Raw genomic sequence first — 12,920 nt, 5'->3', positions numbered from 1 at the left:
AAAGAGTCAGACACGACTGAGCAACTTTACTTTGTTAATTACTTCAGAAATAACCAAACTTAAACTGATTTTGTTCTGATTTCCCACCTAACACTAAAACACTGGTGGTGAACAGACACTATAAAAAAATATCAACTCATCTGGCCTTTTGAACTGACTGTTACAGTTTTCTATGTTCTTTTTTCCAGCACCAAAAAAAGCTTGACTTAAATCACAATACCTCTAATCATTTCTAAATCTAAAACCCAATATGAAACCCTATTCTTCTACACTGGAGTATAGTACTTTGGGGTTTATAGAGTGTTTTCTTACACATTATCTCTGTTGTAGAACATTAGCAACAATGATGGTATCAGCTGATTAGGTATTTTGATGCTTATTTTACAAATACGAAAACGGAGCAACACAGCAACTCACCCAAACTTACAGAATTAGAAACAGCAGAGCTAGGACAGGAAACCATGCCTAGCAAGGGACAGAACATGGAGCTGAACCTGCAGGCATCTGACTTTAGACTTGTTACAAGCTGAAGTAAATAGGGCTGTTCCTGAGTGATACTTTATTCGGAATAGCCAGGAACATGCCTGTCCCGCCAAGACAATTTGCCATGCCCTGCAAGGCTCCCAAGGAAGATCACTGCATGGAACATACCTGCCAAAACAGCACATTTTCCTTAGTGAAGGAGTTCCCGCACTCCAGCAGTTAAATCACTTCCACCCGCATTATGGCAGCCAAATCCCGGCTATATAACCCCATCCTGTCTTCAGGTGAGGCTGGAAGTGGAGGCTTCTTGTGTAACCAAAGGAAATGAGTTGGATGAGCAGCTAGAAGGTCTCTGGCATATCTTATAAATTCGTGCACAAATACACTATGGAGACCAGAAATACCCTGGGGTAACATCAGAGGAATAATCGAGACCCCAGAGGAATTCCTGCACATATACACCAGAAGACACATATTTGTGCTCATGGAAGCACTGCTTATAGTAGCAAATATCTGGAAGCCGTCCAAATATCCACCAATAAAAAGCTGGAAACAATCCAAATACCCATCCACAGGTGTAAAATATTTTTTTCACCAAACTGAATATTTATAGCAGTGAAGTGAGTGAACTACCATCACAGAAAATAAGAAAGGTGAATCAAAAAAATTAAATTTCCCTAGTGGCTCAGTGGTAAAGAATCTCCTTGCCAAAGCAGGAAATATGGGTTCAATCCCTGGGTCAGGAAGTTTCCCTGGAGAAGGAAATGGCAACCCACTCCAGTATTCTTGCCTGGGAAATCCTATGGACGGAGGAGCCTGGAGGGCTACAGTCCACGGGGTCGCAAAAGAGTTGGACATGACTTAGCAACTAAACAACAACAATATAACTTATATACCAAGACGACAACAACAACAAAAACCCAAAACACCGGCATGTGTTTAGTGAATGCAATTTGATGACTTTGGACATATGCATATACCCGGGGGTCACAGAGAGTCGGACCCGACTTAGTGACTGAACAGCAGCGTGATGGTACCACTATAAGCAACGTGATAAACATATAAACACGTCCATTACCTCCAAAAACCTCCTTGCATTCTGAGTTTTGTGTATATGGTAAGAGTGCTTATCATGAAATCTGCCTTCTTAAAAAGTTAAGTGCAAAATACCATGTTGTTAACTCCAGGGGCAACATTGTCGAACAGATCTCTACCGCCTATGGATCGTGTGTAACTGAAACTCTGGACTCCTGAGCAACAACTTTCCATTTCCCCCTTTTTCCAGCCCCTAGTAACCACCGTTCTATTCTCTGTTTCTACCAAATTGACTGTTTTCGATACCTCCTGTAACTGGAAGCATGCAACGCTCCTTCTGAGATGTTAAGGTTTATTTTACTTAATGGCATGTCCTCTGGGTTCATCCATGTTGTCACAAATGGTAGAATTTATTTTAAAATGTAAGGGTTTCCAGGTAAGAACAAACATTTGCTATTTCTACATTTTGGATGTTGATAAGTTCTCTCCTTCCCCTGTATCTTTTTGCCTTTGTATGTGCACAGAAATTCGAGGACAAAAGCAGAAATGAGAGTGACCGGGATGCAATTTGCAAAAAAATGTGAAAATGTTAGTTTCTCAGTCATGTGCATGACAGATAACAGTCTGTAACCCCATGGAGTGTAACCTGCCAGGCTCCTCTGTCCATGAAATTCTCCAGACAAGAATACTGGAATGGATTACCATTCCCTTCTCCAGGGGATCTTCCTGACACAGAGATTGAACCCGGGTCTCCTGCATTGCAGGTGGATTCTTGGAAGTCTTATTGCTGATGATTGCTCAGGGAAAACATCTAAGCAGAGGAAGGTAGATAAACAGAATATCATCTAGGATCCCTTCAAAGCCTATGGTCTTGCCAGCTCCTGGAGATTTACAATTACATCATTCATCTTTGTATTTCCAGACTGTAGATCACAGAGTTCCTGAACCTTTCACACACCAAATGTTGGTTAAATAAATTAGAAGATTAATAAATGAAGGGATTTTTACAAAGAAATTATTCACTGAAGTACAAAGAATTTACCTGAGGCACAGAAAAAAATGAAGAACGTCTTACTGGCAGGTATTTATATATGTCATATAAAACACTTCAGTATTTCCCCAAAGCTATTAAAAACATCTGAAAACATGCAATCAATTTTATGACAATGAAATCTTCCATTTATTTATGTTCCTTAAGGGCTTCCCTGCATTATAATTAATTTCACTGAATCCTAAACAATTCCAGGGTAAAAGGATGCTAGAGGTTATCTGTATTAGGCAAGGTACTAACATCCATTATCAACAACTCCAAGTCATAATTAAAGTTTCAATTCTTGCCCATAGCACACTCATGCAGGTTCACAGGAGTGGAGATAAACCAGGATCTTTTCGTCTAAGACTGTACTATATACCTCACACCCCTATGATCACCTAATAAACCAGGGGGAAAAAAAAAGGAAGGAAGGATGGGAAGCTTGTGCAGATTTTACAGTCCAGGTCTGGAGCTCAAGTCTCACCATCATTCATTGGCCAGGATCCAGTCATAGCTTCCCCTAATGTGGTCCAGAATGTGGTTTAGTTGAGTGACTGGTAAGTCAACAGAACATACTTTAACATCCTGACAATACCCATCACATCACACACTGAAGCATGAATCCTTCCAATACACTTGACCCTGGGAGACCAAGTATCTGTTCAAATGCGTCTAAGGGCATTGATATGCTAGTATGTGAGATATTCCATTTTATTCATGGATACGTGGAATTACTAGCAAATTATTTTTTATCATTTGAGTAACGTTTAACAGTATGCTGTAATGGGACAAACCCTTACATAGAGTTCCTCTATCTTGGGTTCTTTTTTTTTTTTTAATTTTATTTTTAAACTTTACATAATTGTATTAGTTTTGCCAAATATCAAAATGAATCCATCACAGGTATACATGTGTTCCCCATCCTGAACCCTCCTCCCTCCTCCCTCCCCATACCATCCCTCTGGGTCGTCCCAGTGCACTAGCCCCAAGCATCCAGTATCGTGCATCGAACCTGGACTGGCATCTCATTTCATGCATGATATTTTACATGTTTCAATGCCATTCTCCCAAATCTTCCCACCCTCTCCCTGTCCCACAGAGTCCATAAGACTGTTCTATACATCAGTGTCTCTTTTGCTGTCTCGTACACAGGGTTATTGTTACCATCTTTCTAAATTCCATATATATGCGTTAGTATACTGTATTGGTGTTTTTCCTTATGGCTTACTTCACTCTGTATAATAGGCTCCAGTTTCATCCACCTCATTAGAACTGATTCAAAATGTATCTTTTTAATGGCTGAGTAATACTCCATTGTGTATATGTACCACAGATTTCTTATCCATTCATCTGCTGATGGGCATCTAGGTTGCTTCCATGTCCTGGCTATTATAAACAGTGCTATGATGAACATTGGGGTACACGTGTCTCTTTCCCTTCTGGTTTCCTCAGTGTGTATGCCCAGCAGTGGGATTGCTGGATCATAAGGCAGTTCTATTTCCAGTTTTTAAGGAATCTCCACACTGTTCTCCATAGTGGCTGTACTAGTTTGCATTCCCACCAACAGTGTAAGAGGGTTCCCTTTTCTCCACACCCTCTCCAGCATTTATCATTTGTAGACTTTTGGATCGCAGCCATTCTGACTGGTGTGAAATGGTACCTCATAGTGGTTTTGATTTGCATTTCTCTGATAATGAGTGATGTTGAGCATCTTTTCATGTGTTTGTTAGCCATCTGTATGTCTTCTTTGGAGAAATGTCTATTTAGTTCTTTGGCCCATTTTTTGATTGGGTCATTTATTTTTCTGGAGTTGAGCTGTAGGAGTTGCTTGTATATTTTTGAGATTAGTTGTTCGTCAGTTGCTTCATTTGCTATTATTTTCTCCCATTCTGAAGGCTGTCTTTTCACCTTGTTGATAGTTTCCTTTGATGTGCAGAAGCTTTTAAGGTTAATTAGGTCCCATTTGTTTATTTTTGCTTTTATTTCCAATATTCTGGAAGGTGGGTCATAGAGGATCCTGCTGTGATGTATGTCAGAGTGTTTTGCCTATGTTCTCCTCTAGGAGTTTTATAGTTTCTGGTCTTATGTTTAGATCTTTAATCCATTTTGAGTTTATTTTTGTGTATGGTGTTAGAAAGTGTTCTAGTTTCATTCTTTACAAGTGGTTGACCAGATTTCCCAGCACCACTTGTTAAAGAGATTGTCTTTAATCCATTGTATATTCTTGCCTCCTTTGTCAAAGATAAGGTGTCCATATGTGCGTGGATTTATCTCTGGGCTTTCTATAAAGAATTCCGAATAATGATAGTGAAATTGATCCAAAATCTTGAAATTAAAATGGAATCATAGATAAATAGCTTGGAGACAAGGATTGAGAAGATGCAAGAAAGGTTTAACAAGGACCTAGAAGAAATAAAAAAGAGTCAATAGATAATGAATAATGCAATAAATGAAATTAAAAACACTCTGGAGGCAACAAATAGTAGAATAACAGAGGCAGAAGATAGGATTAGTGAATTAGAAGATAGAATGGTAGAAATAAATGAATCAGAGAGGATAAAAGAAAAACAAATTAAAAGAAATGAGGACAATCTCAGAGACCTCCAGGACAATATTAAACGCTACAACATTCGAATCATAGAGGTTCCAGAAGAAGAAGACAAAAAGAAAGACCATGAGAAAATACTTGAGGAGATAATAGTTGAAAACTTCCCTAAAATGGGGAAGGAAATAATCACCCAAGTCCAAGAAACCCAGAGAGTCCCAAATAGGATAAACCCAAGGCGAAACACCCCAAGACACATATTAATCAAATTAACAAAGATCAAACACAAAGAACAAATATTAAAAGCAGCAAGGGAAAAACAACAAATAACACACAAGGGAATTCCCATAAGGATAACAGCTGATCTTTCAATAGAAACTCTTCAAGCCAGGAGGGAATGGCAAGACATACTTAAAATGATGAAAGAAAATAACCTACAGCCCAGATTATTGTACCCAGCAAGGATTTCATTCAAGTATGAAGGAGAAATCAAAAGCTTTTCAGACAAGCAAAAGCTGAGAGAATTCAGCACCACCAAACCAGCTCTCCAACAAATACTAAAGGATATTCTCTAGACAGGAAACACAAAAACAGTGTATAAGTTCGAACCCAAAATGATAAAGTAAATGGCAACGGGATCATACTTATCAGTAATTACCTTAAACGTAAATGGGTTGAATGCCCCAACCAAAAGACAAAGACTGGCTGAATGGATACAAAAACAAGACTCCTACATATGTTGTCTACAAGAGACCCACCTCAAAACAGGGGACACATACAGACTGAAAGTGAAGGGCTGGAAAAAGATTTTCCATGCAAATAGGGACCGAAAGAAAGCAGGAGTAGCAATACTCATATCAGATAAAATAGACTTTAAAACAAAGGCTGTGAAAAGAGACAAAGAAGGTCACTACATAATGATCAAAGGATCAATCCAAGAAGAAGATATAACAATTATAAATATATATGCACCCAACACGGGAGCACCGCAGTATGTAAGACAAATGCTAACGAGTATGAAAGGAGAAATTAACAATAACACAATAATAGTGGGAGACTTTAATACCCCACTCACACCTATGGATAGATCAACTAAATAAAAAATTAACAAGGAAACACAAACTTTAAATGATACAATAGACCAGTTAGACCTAATTGATATCTATAGGACATTTCATCCCAAAACAATGAATTTCACCTTTTTCTCAAGCGCACATGGAACCTTCTCCAGGATAGACCACATCCTGGGCCATAAAGCTAGCCTTGATAAATTCAAAAAAATAGAAATCATTCCAAGCATCTTTTCTGACCACAATGCAGTAAAATTAGATCTCAATTACAGGAGAAAAACTATTAAAAATTCCAACATATGGAGGCTGAACAACACGCTGCTGAATAACCAACAAATCACAGAAGAAATCAAAAAAGAAATCAAACTTTGCATAGAAACAAATGAAAATGAAAACACAACAACCCAAAACCTGTGGGACACGGCAAAAGCAGTCCTAAGGGGAAAGTTCATATCTTGGGTTCTAACCTTAACTTTTCATTCCTCAGGTGTGTGCAGTGCCTTTAGTAAGTTTAGGTAAACACAGGACTCCCAGAGGGCTTCTCTCGTAGCTCAGATAGTAAAGAATCTGCCTGCAATGCAGGAGACCCAGGTTCAATCCCTGGGCTGGGACGATCCCCTAGAAAAGGGAATAGCAACTCACTCCCATACTCTGGCCTGGAGAATTCCATGGACAAAGGAGCCTCATGAGCTACAGTCCCTGGGTTCACGAAGAGTTGGACACGACTGAGTTCAGACCATGGAGGACTCTCAGAGTCTGAGAGTCTTCATCTGTAAAATGGGGAAAATAATGCTTGCCTCAATGAAAAGTTTAAATAATTAGGAAGTTCTTGGTTTAAGGAAGGTATTTGATACATGCCAATCTCTTCTTTAGTTTGTACCATTTATCAGGTTGGCCCAAATGTTCTCTCAAAGCAGAGATCTACCGCTGAAAGAAAAGACTCCCTAACACGGTCTAGAAAACCCAAATGAACTTTTTGGCCAACTCAACACTTTGTTCAAGCTTATCATCCAACACTATTCTTTTCCTCTTCCAAATGACAGCAAACCAGATTGTTTGACACAACAATGGTGCCGTCATTTATGATCTGTTGCAAACCAATGGGCCAGGTTCCTTCAACAGTCAGTAGTTTAACATGGCTTATGAGCCTTCAGTGATGACACTGTGAAGGGTCCATACGATCCTCACAGCAAGTGAGTGAAGTGGTTCTGGAACTTCACATGTATTTCTGTAAAAAGAAACAGGACCAGAGAGGTGAAGTGGCTGGCCGAGGTCACTCAGCCAAGTCAAGGAGAATTAGAGCTCGAAGCCTGACCAACCCCTACACTTCTTCTATCTGCCTGCTCCTTACCTCTCATCCCTCAGGCTCATGGCAGTCACTGTGGGCTTTTACATTACAGTCACTTTCAAGCCTCAAAATGTGATGTTTTCACAGCCTCACTATAATTAAGTCATCAAGACAACTCGCGAAAACAATACTGTGCCTTTTTAATTAGTGTCTTGAATGTGAATAAATGGTTCATTATTCTTTCCCATCTCAAGCTGGGATCATCATTACAGTCTGGAGAAATAATGAATAGTCAGACGGGGACATTCAGAACATCATGGAGAAGGCCCCCCCTTTTTGGGGGGTTCCAGAGAACAGGAGTGACCTGGGAGCCTTGGTCTTCTGACCAGGCAGCCAGTGGACAGAGAAAGTCAAAGGATGCTCCCAACATTTGGGCTTGGAGGACTCTCAAAGCAGAGATCTACCATTCAAAAATCAGTCTTCCTAACAAGACTCATCCGGGTCTCCTTGAAGGTTTCCTGGAGGAGTGGCACAGTAGGCTGAATTATGTTACCCCAAAACTCATATGTAGAAGTTCTAAACTGACTGTATTTGATGTAGTAAAAGTTAAATGAGGTCATAAAGGTGGAGCCCTTATCCAATATGGCCGATGTCCTTTGAAGAAGAGATACCAAGGAGACACACTCACAGAGAACAGGATACATGAGGACATAAGGAGGCCGCCACCCACAAACCAAGGAGAGAGGCCCCAGGAGACACCACGCCTGTAGGCACCTTGATCTTAGTCTACCAACCTCCAGAATTGTGAGAAATTAATTTCCACATCCTAAGGCACCCCATCTGTAGTATTTCATTATAGAAGTCCTAGGTGAACAATATAGATGGCTATTGGATCTAAACAAATAACCAATTATGTCAACTCACTTCACCAACAAAGACATCACTTTGCCAATAAAGGCCGTATAGTCAAAGCTAGTTTTTCCAGTAGTCATGCATGGATGTGAGAGTTGGACTATAAAGAAAGCTGAGCACTGAAGAATTTCTGCTTTCGAATTGTGGTGCTAGAGAAGAGTCTTGAGTCCTTTGAACTCTGAGGGGATCAAACCAGTCAATCCTAAAGGAAATCAACCCTGAATATTCATTGGAAGGACTGATGTTGAAGCTGAAGCTCCAATACTTTGGCCACCTGATGCCAAAGAGCTGACTCACTGGAAAATACCCTGATACTGGGAAAGATTGAAGGTGGGAGGAGAAAGGAACAACAGAGGATGAGATGGTTAGATGGCATCACTGACTCAATAGACATGAATCTGGGAGATGTAGAAGACAGAGGAGCCTGGCATGCCACAGTCCATGGGGTCACAAAGAGTCAGACACAACTTAGTGACTGAACAACAATGAAAACATCTTGACTCTGGATCACAGAAGTCAGAGTCATCTTTCATTTGTCATTCTACAAACACTTTTTGAAGACCTCCTATGTACCAGTTCCTGTGCTCAATGCTGAGAATCCAAGAGAAAATAGACTTGGTCCTGGGCTTCAAATGTGAGATACAGATGTGAATGGAAAATGATCACAGTGCACGATGCTGAGTCATTCAATGAGGCTGATTGGCTCCTTTCTCAATGTTTAGGAAAGTCTTTGTAGCATGGACAGTGTATTTAAAAAAGAGGTCATGAATATTGAGAGGAGCTTGCTAAGTACCTTAGTGATGCTAAGCAAGAGCTACTTTCAGGAAGAGCTTTATAAGGTGTGGAGCATCAAAGAGAAAAATATCTGGAAGATGAGTCCAGAGATGTGGCTATTGGTCTGATAAGGACCTGATAAGGACACCATGTAGGTCCTAGGGCAATGCAGTCCTTGTCCTTCCTCATCTATCCTGATCTGTATCTCAGGGTGGCTGGTCCTACAGTCTCCTGTATCAGCTGACTTCTAATTGGCCTCAGACAATGGGAGAAGAGGGGTAGGAACAGTTAGGAGATGGGGAAAGCGAGGGGGCTTTCTTCCCATTATCCTCTGCTTCACGTGATATCTTGCTGTGGCTGAGTCTCCTCCATGGCTCCCTCCATCATCAGACTGACCTTCCCATGATGTTTCCAGCTTTCAGGTTACCCTGGTCCCTGAGTCCTTTGTCCCTCTGGCCTCAGGCTGGTGCTAGTGCCCCCGTCACTAACCTTTGGGTTGCCTCTGTCCCTTGTCTGCCTTTTCAGCAATGCAATCACCTCTAACAAATTCCCTGGATCAAAAGACCCTCTTTATTAAATATTTAGGTGGCCTATGTCTTCCAATTAGACCCTGCCTGAGACACCTCAACAAAGACCTTGGGCTTTATTCCTAGTTGAAAGGAAGCCAAGGAAGTTATATACACACTCGAGTGACCTTTAAGATTCACTTTAGGAAGATGACTCTGGCTACAGGATGGAGTGTGGATTACAACAAAAGATTCAGGAGAAAGGAAGACTAGAGAGGAAAATAATGCAAGAGTAGAGGTGAGCAAGGCTTAGGGCTGGAACCAGAGCAGATAAAACAGCAGAGTGAGCAAAGACTTCCTCAGCAAGTTCTTAACACCCTTAATTTGTGTCACTTCTGACGTCCTTAATATCATCTAAAGGCAATTAAGCATAATGTAAAGCTCAATGGACTGGAAGGCAGAGAAACTGGGTCCAAGTGCTTAGACTGCTTCCCTGTGACTTTGGACAAACCATTTATCAGGTACTCCATAATACAGTACCAGTTTAGGAAAGTAACCTTCTGTTACTGAGTTTTACAATCACCTTACAAGACAGGTATTTTTATAATAATTCTTATTCTCTTATAATAAAAGAGATTTCGGATTCAAGGAAGTTAAGCGAGTTACCCAAGATTACTCAACAAGCAATGGAGGAGGAATGGAAGGAGGAGCCAAATCCAGGTCTGTGTGGCCCCCCATCTATAATGAGAACCCACCTTACTGTGCTACCACTTACCCGCTCACTGACCTTCAATCCTAGAATGTTCCAGCTGAAAGGAACTGCAACTGTCTTACGGAAAAGATGAAGAACCTCGGATTAAGAACCCATTGCTCTTTCCATGTGCCAACTCACCGTTTTAAATTTAAATTTAGACTCTAATTCTTTTGTTCTTGTCTATGGTCATGTGGACTCTGTGCTTCAAAGCTTATTTCTTTCCCATGGAGTTACAAAAAAGATCATTTGTTTTCAGTTATCAAAAACAATTAAAAGATGCTTTTTCCTCAAAGGCCACAATTCCTGGCTTTCCCCAAGAAAAGAAAGAACTCCCTGCTTTTGCTTACTAATAAAAGAACTGTAATACCAAACTGAGTACATTTTTATAGGTACTTTGTCCCCCAAGTCCCAATCTTGAAATCCAAAGTCCCAAATTGCAAGCAAATTTTCATAGCCAATCTCTACATTATTATAGATCTCCACATTATTGTGATCTTTACATTATTATTTATTTCATTTTATGATACCACTTCACCTCTTCAAATAATCTCTAAAATAATAACCTGTATAGAGTTAAATGAGAATACATCTAAAGGTTATCTAGCAAAAATCAGTCAACAGAAGCATTCCCTCTTTGACTCAATATTATGTAGCATATATTTTTCCCCTTACAGCCCCATAAATGTTTCATGATATCTACTTGAGAAGACCTGCTTTATAATAAATAAAAGCAGATATTTAATTTCAGCAGCATTTGCATGCATGTATGCTCAGTTGCTCAGCTGTGTCTGACTTTTTGCAACTTCATGACTGTAGCCTGTCAGGCTCCTCTGTGCATGGGATTTCCCAGGCAAGGATACTGGAGTAGATTGCTACTTCCTTCTCCAGGGGATCTTCCCGACTCAGGGATCGAACCTGTGTCTTTAGCCTCTCCTGCATTGGCAGGCTGATTCTTTACCACTGCGCCACCTAGAAAGCCTGCTCAGTAGCATTTAGGGAGTACTCTTTTGGGTAGGCACAGTGAGAATTATAAGATATACAGCCACTGAAGAGCCCATCACTGGTGGTCGCTGCTGTCCATAGAGAGAGATGGAATGGTTATTGCATTCTGTGGTTAACCAGGAGATAGTCTAGTGCCATTGTAAGATGAATCCGGGCAGGTGGCTTTCCCTTCTGGGGCCTCATCTGTGAAATGAAGAGGCCAAGCATAGAGGTTTCTAATACTGTGAGTCTATGAGTCTACAATTTCTATGAAATACGTCTCTGCCTTTGAAACCATCCCTGAGTGATTCTACCTACAAGGATATCACCGAAACTCAGCTAAATGTCAGGGTGTCTGATGGTTGAGAACAAAATTCATTATCCCAGAACATTCAAGGAGAATTGAAAAATTCCATCAGGAAGTCAGCAGCAACCTTTCTTGTAATCATGAGAAGAAGAAGGAGATGGACAACACGCGCCAACTCTGGGAGCTGAGGTTGTAAACGAGGGCGCGTTAGCCGAATGCAACGCTTGCCAGGAGCAGGGACCAATAAATATTCCATGACACCCAATTGATTTCTCAAAACGAGTTCCATTTCTCATTTGTGAATCAAGCCCATGAGTCTTTTGGTTGCTCTTTTGCCTCCGCTATCCACTGTGCTGTGCCTATGGCTAAATCTCTTCTGTGCCCATCAAACCATCACTCTGCACCAGGAGTTTCCTGGACACTACCAAGCGTATTGGAGTTTTCTCACATTTGGCTTACAAAATGGTCACATTAAAGTGGAGTGGGACACGAGAAAACTGAGGCAGAGGAAGGTAAAGTAGACGAATGGAGGTGATGAAATGAAACACAACAGTGCTTGGAGGGGAATGCCAGGGCTTCCTAATACTTGAGTCCAGACTGTGTTTATTTAGTGTTTTTCAACTTTCTCAAGTTATGGCACACAAAAAGATGTTACTGTTTGTCTGACACAGTGGAGCTGATAGAAGAGACTGCATGAAGCTGGAAGAGGGGGACCAGGAAGTGCTGCCCATGTGGCTCACCTCAAGGACTAAGGGAATCCATAGCCTAGCACACCTGTTTGACCAGTCAGGGAATTTATACCAGCTATTGTAACTAACAATCAAAACCTCAGTGGGCTAATGCAACCACAGTTCTGTTTTTTAAATTGTACTATGGTTGTTTTACAATATTGTGTTAGTTTCATATACCTGGAAAAGATGCAAACTCTAATTCAAAGTTTTATTTCTCACTTGGGTCATTGCCTACATTGGCAATCCAAGCAGTAAGAGGCATTCTCGATATTGCTTTTGGGACCACAGCTTCTTTTGTCTTGGGATGATACCAGCCCCAGACACTCCAGAGAACTCTCCACTGGATCCTTTATGTACAGCCCAGTGATAAGCAAAGAGAGAGAAGGAGTATCACGGGACATTGTATAGTCAGAAATCTATTACTCCCTCCAGATTCCACTGGCCAGATTCCAGCCAAGTAGCCCTTCTGGCAAGGGGCTCCAGCTGCCCTGGACCGTCCAG

This window comes from Bos mutus, chromosome 14, assembly GCF_027580195.1.
Source record: "Bos mutus isolate GX-2022 chromosome 14, NWIPB_WYAK_1.1, whole genome shotgun sequence".
NCBI lineage: Eukaryota > Metazoa > Chordata > Mammalia > Artiodactyla > Bovidae > Bos > Bos mutus.
This window is presented reverse-complemented; position numbering follows the sequence as displayed.